The sequence below is a fragment of the Arachis hypogaea genome, chromosome 11 (assembly GCF_003086295.3).
Source record: "Arachis hypogaea cultivar Tifrunner chromosome 11, arahy.Tifrunner.gnm2.J5K5, whole genome shotgun sequence".
NCBI lineage: Eukaryota > Viridiplantae > Streptophyta > Magnoliopsida > Fabales > Fabaceae > Arachis > Arachis hypogaea.
Genome location: NC_092046.1, coordinates 111897626 through 111906154, shown reverse-complemented (window position 1 = coordinate 111906154; position 8529 = coordinate 111897626). Strand labels below are relative to the sequence as shown.

The 8529-nt window shown below is 35.3% G+C and overlaps 1 long non-coding RNA gene across 1 annotated transcript; it reads right to left on the bottom strand.

Annotated features, from left to right (window-relative positions):
- Positions 1–1848: 1848 nt before the first annotated feature.
- On the bottom strand, positions 1849–7247 carry LOC112722364 (uncharacterized). The gene is made up of 3 exons (XR_003162645.3): positions 6545–7247; positions 4450–4619; positions 1849–2547 (listed from the first exon to the last, which is right to left on the bottom strand). It is a non-coding gene; the product is annotated as an uncharacterized lncRNA (long non-coding RNA).
- Positions 7248–8529: the final 1282 nt, after the last annotated feature.

The window sequence follows — 8529 nt, the reverse complement described above, 5'->3', positions numbered from 1 at the left end:
AGCTTCATGCTACATTTCCTGTAGAGTTTTCCATTGTACAACACAGGGACACTAGCAAGTCAAGGATGTATTTACATTCCAACAACCAATATTCATCAAGAAGGTCAAGGATGTATTTATGTCGATACAAAGCGATCTCGCGAGAACTGCGTGTCACTTCCATGCTAAGAAAGAACTTTAACTTCCCAAAATCCTTGATACTAAACTTGGTATTAAGAGCCCTTTTGATAGCCTCCATCTCAACAGGGTTGTCGCCAGACAAAACCAAGTCATCTACATAAATAAGAATGACAGCCAAAACCATGGGTGGTGCGCTTGGTAAGAAAAACTGATCATGAAAAGACTTAAGAAAGCCATGCTGCTGCAAAAAAATCACTTAACCGCAAATTTTACTATCGACTAGCTGCTTAAGTCCATATAGAGAATGGTCAAGCTTGCACACAGAACTGGTTGGAACATCAAGACCCAGCGATGGTGCCATGTGCACCTCCTCCTGCAGTTCACCATGCAAAAAGGCTGTGTTGACGTGCAACCGGTACAACTCCTAGCCACGCACAGCCACAAGAGTAAGTAAGATCCTCAAAGTGGTGATCTTCACAACCGAACTAAACGTATCAAAATAATCATATCCAAGCCGTTGACTATAACCATGAGCTACAAGTTGTGGCTTGTGCCTTTCGTCACTCCTGTCCAGATGAAACTTGACCTTGAAGACCCATTTGCATCCATTGGAACGTTTCCCAGCTGGTAAAGAAGTGATAGTCCAAGTTTGATTCCGCTTAAGAGTGAGTAATTTTTTGCATTAATGGAATTTCGCCAACACTCATGTGCAACAGCCTCTTGATAAGTCTTCGGCTCCATGGTAATGGTTATAGCAAGGGAGAAGGCTCTCTGGAAGGGAGACAGCTTACCATAATCTACTATTTAAGAGAGACCATAGAGCCTTGAATTCGATTGTAAGCTAAAAGCCCCTGTCCAAGTAAGCATGCAATGATAATCACGTAAATAATTCGAGGTTCTCCTAGCACGAGTCGAATGCATAAGATGAGGTTGGGAATGAGAAGGACTGGCTAGCTAAAAGAGTAAGGGAAGGTGGGACTGTGATGAGAGAAATTTATGTTGATCTAGAATTTCACAAAAATAGAATTTCATTGCAAGTATAGTCTAGACCAACAATTAACTCTCAATCAAAGTTTAAATCAAAGAATTATCACAATTCAAATCAAATAACCAAGAGTATTTAAACTCCCAGGTCGTTCTCCCTAAGAATCACAATGAAGTGTCATATTATTGGCTATGAGGGAAGCAAGGGAGTTTGATAGCAATTGACAACTAATTAAAATGCAAGGAACTAAATAGACATGCAAGGGAATTAAAGCTCAAAGCAAGTAAATCAAAAATGTAATTCAAGTGGCAAAAAGTAGGAATTTTTAGCAAGGATTGGGAGTTAAGGATTCCTATCATAATCATAGACCACAAACATGATAATTGCTAAGAATTAATCACAATTAGTCTATCCTAACATCGAGAATAAGTCAAAAGGGCATAATTGATCTCAATCCACAAGTTCTAATCAACTCACTAATTAACTTAGTGAAAGACTAGCGTTAGTAAAAACCAAACCAACTAAAAATTCTAATCACAATATCGAACGGACATCTATGACTCAAGGTCACCTAATTATCCAATTCCAAGTCAAGAGTGTGAAAAAATAGGCAAAAACTAAAAGAGACATTTAATCAAACATCTAGTATGCATTAAAGGAAAAACATCATAAATTGCAATAAAAATAAATCTAGAACTACCAATTGTAATAAAATGATAATAACAACTCAAACAAGCATTAAAGAGAGACAAAATATCAAAATTGCATTAAATGAAATTAAAAGTGACAAAGAGTATTCATAACATAAAAGTGACAAAATAAAAGAAATAACAAGAGAAGTGAAGAAGAACTAAGCTGCAATAACAATAAATAACAAGGCAAAGTAAATAAAAACAAGAATTAAAAGTAGAAATTGCAAGAAATTAAACTAAGGAACCCTAATTCTAGAGAGAAGGGGGAGCTTCTTTCTCTAGAAAACTAAGCTAAAACATGTAAAAATCTAAACCTAAGTGCTCCCCCCTTCATTCCTCTTTAATTTGGATTGAAATAGCTTCAGAAATGAGTTGGATTGGATTTTTGGGGCCCAGAAATCGCCCCCAGCGGTTTGCAGTTAATGAGCTCACGTGCCAGGACCTATGCTGACGCACAGATTTGTGCGTCCGCACACTTGCTATTTTCTGACCTGTGCGTACGCACAAGTTGTGTGCGTCCGCACACATAGACTTATATCCACTATAGCAAATTGTATATCATTTTGAAGCCCCGGACGTTAGCTTTCCAATGCCGTTGGAACCGCCTCATTTGGACTTCTGTAGCTCAAGTTATGACCAATTTAGTATCGAGAGGTCAGGATGGACAGCTTTCCAAATCTTTCATTTCTTGAATTCTTCCACTTTGTATGCTTTCCTTCCACTTTCTCAAGCCATTCTTGCCTTCAAAACCTTAAATCACTCAAGCAAACATATCAAGACATCGAATGGGAGAAAAGTGAATTAAAATTGGCAATTTAAGCATGAAAAGCATATTTTTCACAATTAAGCACAATTAGGAAAGAATTCATAAAAGCATGCTATTTCAATAGATAAGTGCAAGAAAAGTCAATGAAATCCACCCAAATAGAGCAAATAAATACTATAGAATGTGGATTCATCACATCCCCACCCTTAAACAATAGCATGTCCTCATGCTATACCAGAAGAAGAGAAGAATGGGAATCAACAATTATTCAATCTAACTATCTATATGCAATCTATCTATATGTATGTAACTATATTATCTAACTATCTATATGTATTTACTTAGTCCAAATAAGTCAATATCCAAGAAAGCATCTATATACAACCAAGGGTTAAAGCAATTATAACCAAATCCTATTCACAATTGAATTGAGTCATATAAAAGAATTTAACCAAACTTGCAAGATAAGCAATGATCATAGGTGGAAATATGGAATTGAGTGATTAAACCCTCACCGGATATGTGTATGCACTCTAGTCACTTAAATGTTTAGGGTCAATTCACTAAATTCTCCTCTAATCATGCTTTCTAAAGTTTGTTCTTCATCTAACCAATCAACACAAATTTAATGTACATATGCAAAAATCATGAGGTCTTTTCAAAGTTGTAATGGGGCTAAAGTTAAAGGTAAGGATGTATATATGGCTAGGTGAGCTTGCATTTGAATCTTTGATTAGCCTAAATTATCACCTAAGACATACACAACCTATACAATTCTAATATCAAGCTTAGATACCCATAATCTCACTTTTACATATATACACACTCATGCATTTTAATTCAATTTATCACATATGCATTGATTCTTATTGAATTTCTCATAGGGATAATTTTGTCCCCTTTTCATTATTCTTTTTTTTTTTTTCAAGAACACTATATATACCAACACATTAATGCATATGGTTTCCATAATATTACATGAGTATGCACCCGAAATTTTCAATATTTTTCAACAAGAATTAAAACACCTATTCATCAACCAAAGTTCCCACATCTTCCCCACACTTAAACATCACACACTCTCACTAACTTAAGCTACTCAAAGATTCAAATAAGGGACACTTCATTGTTTTTCACTTAAGGTTAATGATGTGGCAAAATAAAGAACAAAAGGGGATAAAAAAGGCTCAAAGTGGCAAACAAATGTGAATGAAATGGTAGGCTATTTGGGTTAAGTGAGCTATAAAGAAATAATGGCCTCAATCACATAATTGCATAATATACATTAAACAAACCAAATATTGCATCATAAAGAAGAGCAACACACAAGAATGAGATAAGTGGTTAAATGATGTAACCACACAATAAGACTCAAAAACTCACAAGTTGTATGTTCTTTCAACTCAAAAACCATATTCCACAATGTATAAATGCAAGTTTCAATGAAAATTTTAAACTCAATTCAATTTGAATTTCAATGCCCTATATACAAAAGATAAGCTTCTTGGAAATTTCATTAATTGACTAGCATTTATTCTATATATGTATATAGTGTGATTGGATGGAAAAGGTCAAAAATCCTAAGTTTAATTCCTAATTTCAAACAAACCAAAATAGCAAGTGTATAGGAAATCAAACTAGGTGCAATCATCACATCATCCAAATCACAATCAAGACTAAAAAACCAAAAAAAAAAAAAAAACATATGTACAAGCCAAAATTAAGAGCAAAATGTCAAAATATGCATAACTACTATATAATACTAAGTTATGTACAAGCAAAATTAAAAAGTGCAATAAACTAAGAAAGTGCAATAACTAAGTAAAAAGGTTTTCAAAAGATAAAATATATACAAAATAACTAAAAAGCATAATAAGAAACTAAACTAAAAGTGTTCGGCAATGAAGCTTGTCACCCAAAATGCGCTTGCTGAAGATGCACAACCTCCCCACACTTAAGATGTAGCACCGTCCTCGGTGCTCACGATCATGCGGAGTGGAAGGAGTCGTCACTGTGTCACCTCCACCTTCAACTGGTGGGTTAGGCGATAGAGTAGCTGCAAGAGTGATGGTGATGCTTTAAAGGAAAGAGCTAAGTCACAAAACAGCATATGAATTGAACAAATAATAAAAATTTGAATGGAAGCATACATGAGAATCAAATTAAATCAAATACAAACAACTTCCAATCAAATTCAGGACATGGGGAAAGCTAACTTGCCTGTTCTCAAAGAATAAAAGAAGGAAGGGGCATTGTTACTATACACAAAGAGAAAGAAAACAGTTAAAAATTGAAGGTTAATGTTAGTTGAAAAATAAAAAGAAAGTTAAAAGTTAAAAGTTATGTTAGTAAAAAGGAAAATGGTTAATTGAAAGAGAAAAGAAAATTTAAAGTTAGGTGAAGGAAAATAAAAAGTTAGTTGAAAAAGAAAACAAAAGTTAAATGTTATGTAAAAAGAAGGGAAAAGTTAGTAAAAGAAATGGAAGAAAAATCAAAAGTTAGGTGCATAGTCACAAGTTCCTTAATTCCAAAAAATTTCAAAAATTTCAAAACAAGCAAGGTTGTTTTCACTTCTCAACAATTCAAAATGCCAAAACAAGTGATGCATATGTATGTGTAGAGCACATAATCAAATGAATATTAATCACAAGTAGCTGGCACAAGTTCAAACAATTTGGTGTTGGCAAAGTTAAAAACATAGAGAGACAAGTGAGACAAAGAACATTCAAACACCAAATTCCAAAGAAGCATAAAAGTCACAATTTGAAACAAGAATTGAAAACCTCATGAACTAAGTAACTTAATGAAAGTTAGGCAAAAATAAAATGAATCAATTCAGCCACTTAGATTTAAAACCTTCAATCTTTTGGGTTTATGCAAAAGGGGCTCAAAATCTCAAAAGAATTTCAAGTTTATGGTCAATTTAAAACTCAATTAAGGCATATTCAATGCTCAAGAAGAACGCATGATTTAAAAGAAGCAAAGAAGTTAAAGAATTGACCAAAACTCGTAAGGAAGCTCATGAGGAAATTTCCAAAACCATTTAGCAAATAAGATTCTTTTAGACACAGAAATCCGTCTAATAGAATTTTGTTGCACCAACAAAATAATGTCATTTAATGAAACAAGGTTAGGAAAAATCCAGCAACATTTCAGCAGTAAATTGGCTATTTCCCAAACTCAATCAATCAAATCAAGTTTCATATGAATGTTTGACACTAAACACACAACAACCACATGTGAATTCATATGAAATAAACATTTAAGCCAACATACAGCACCAAAACAGCAACAAGGAACAATCCAGCAGCATTCTTTTCTTTGAACAATGAACAAAATAATGGCTTAGAACACAGCACCAAATCAGCACAATGAACAAAAGTAATGGATTCAGGCAGCATTCTACTCATTGAGTTCAACAACCATTTCAGAAGCAGCATGAATTCAAGAAAATACTTATTAACTAAATCCAACAATGAAATAAAACTTCAGCAGCACTCAAATCCAATTCATAACAGCCCTCAGCAAGAATCAAGCAACGAAAACATTATGCAGCATTAAGAAATCAATTGAGTACAAAGGCAAGGCATCACCAGCAACAGATAACCCAATTTCAGATAGAAATTCAGTCATTCCAAAACAGCAGCGGCAACAGCAGAAAGTACAATTAGTAAACAACATTCTGAACTCATCCAAACAATGGCAATCAGCAAGAACACAACAGCAATCATAATTAACAGTGTGACGAACATGAACAAGAATACAGTAGCAGTAAACAGTCCAGTTCCAAGAGGCAAATACAGGGGCAATCCATTCCCAAACACCAGCAATAACAAGGAGAGACCTAAATCCACTATCCAGCTCAGATTCTCTAACAACCTAAGCAACTAACATGTATTTCTAACTAACTTAATCAACAAAAATTAAACTAAGCTAATAGAAAATAAATAAGGGAATAGAAAACAGAAAAGAAAATGGAACCTGGAAAGGCAGAAACAGAATAGAGAAAGGGAAGGGGAGGTGGTGGGCTGCAGCCACGGCAGCACGGCCGGCCAAGGGCAGCGTCAGAGAGGGAAGACGGCACAGGGCTGGAAGACACAGGGGCTGCACCCTATTCTGGCCGTTCCAGGCAGTAAAGGGGGAACGGAGAAAAAGGTGGTGTGTGGAGGGTTGCGTTGGCGACGCCGGTGACGGTTGGTTGTCGCGGCGGTTTGCTGGCGATTAGGGTTGCTGGCGGCGCTGTGGTGGTGGGCTTGCTTTGGTGGTTTTGCGAGTGAGATGGAGAGAGGAGAAGAGGGCTGCGGCTCGCTGATGGTGGAGGCTAGGGTGATTCGCGGTGGTGGCTTGCCAGTCAGAGAGAGGGGAGAAAAAGGGGAAGCTAGCCGCCGTTGCTCTGGATTTCGACGGAGGCGACGGTAAGGGAGAAGAGGAAACGCGACATGGGGTCTGTGATGGTTGCGGTTTTGAGAAGGCGGCGGTGGCTGGAGGTGGTTGACGCGAAGGTGATGGTTCAGACTGGAGGCTAAGACAGTGGGGAGGGGAGAAGAGGGTATCGTGTGCGAAGGGAAGAGGAAGGACGCTGGGGAGGGATTTCGAATTCGTGCGTACGCACCAAAATGATGTGCGTATGCATTTATGGGTAAAGGGCTATTGGGCATGCGCACATACTGTGCAAGCGCCGCGTACAGAGGCCTTGAATTGATGTGTGCACTTAAATTTTTTTTTTTTTCAAAATCAGAATTTCACCCAACATTCCAAAATGCATATAAATAAAAAAATTAATGGAAGAAAATAAGTAACTATTTACATTAACTTTAAAATTAATCCAAAATTTCATCTCCTAAATTAAAATTATGGACTACTTACAAATAAAAATCTACCCAAAATTAATTCAACCATCCAAAAACTAATTGAAAAATTTTAAACATGCTATTCAAGTTAAAAAGGCAACTTAAAGCAAAATTACTAACTATTCACATATGCACTTTAAAACAAAAATCTATTAAAGCAAGCTAACAACCAAGAGACATATTTACAAACAAAAACAAGCAACCAATCAAAAACAAACTATTCACATATTTATATATTAACAATAGCCAACAATGTAACACAATTGCAATTCCCCAACGACGCCAAAAACTTGATGAGAGAAATTTATGTTGATCTAGAATTTCACAAAAATAGAATCTCGTTGTAAGTATAGCCTAGACCAACAATTAACTCTCAATCAAAGTTTAAATTAAAGAATTATCACAATTCAAATCAAATAACTAAGAGTATTTAAACTCTTGGGTCGTTCTCCCTAGGAATTGCAATGAAGTGTCATATTATTGGCTTTGAGGGAAGTAAGGGAGTTTGATAGCAATTGACAAGAAATTAAAATGCAAGGAACTAAATAGACATGCAAGGGAATTAAAGCTCAAAGCAAGTAAATCAAAAATGTAATTCAAGTGGCAAAAAATAGGAACTCTTAGCAAGGATTGGGAGTTAAGGATTCTTATCATAATCATAGACCACAAACATGATAATTACTAAGAATTAATCCCAATTAGTCTATCCTAACATCGAGAATAAGTCAAAAGGTCATAATTGATCTCAATCCACAAGTTTTAATCAACTCACTAATTAACTTAGTGAAAGATTAGCGTTAGTGGAAACCAAACCAACTAACAATTCTAATTACAATATCGAATGGACATCTATGACTCAAGGTCACCTAATTATCCAATTCCAATCCAAGAGTGTGAAAAACTAGGCAAAAGCTAAAAGAGACATTTTATCAAACACCTAGCATGTATAAAAAGAAAAATATCATAAATTGCAATAAAAATAAATCTAGACCTACCAATTGTAATAAAATGATAATAACAACTCAAACAAGCATTAAAGAGAGACAAAATATCAAAATTGCATTAAATGAAATTAAAAGTGACAAAGAGTATTCATAACATAAAAATAACAAAATA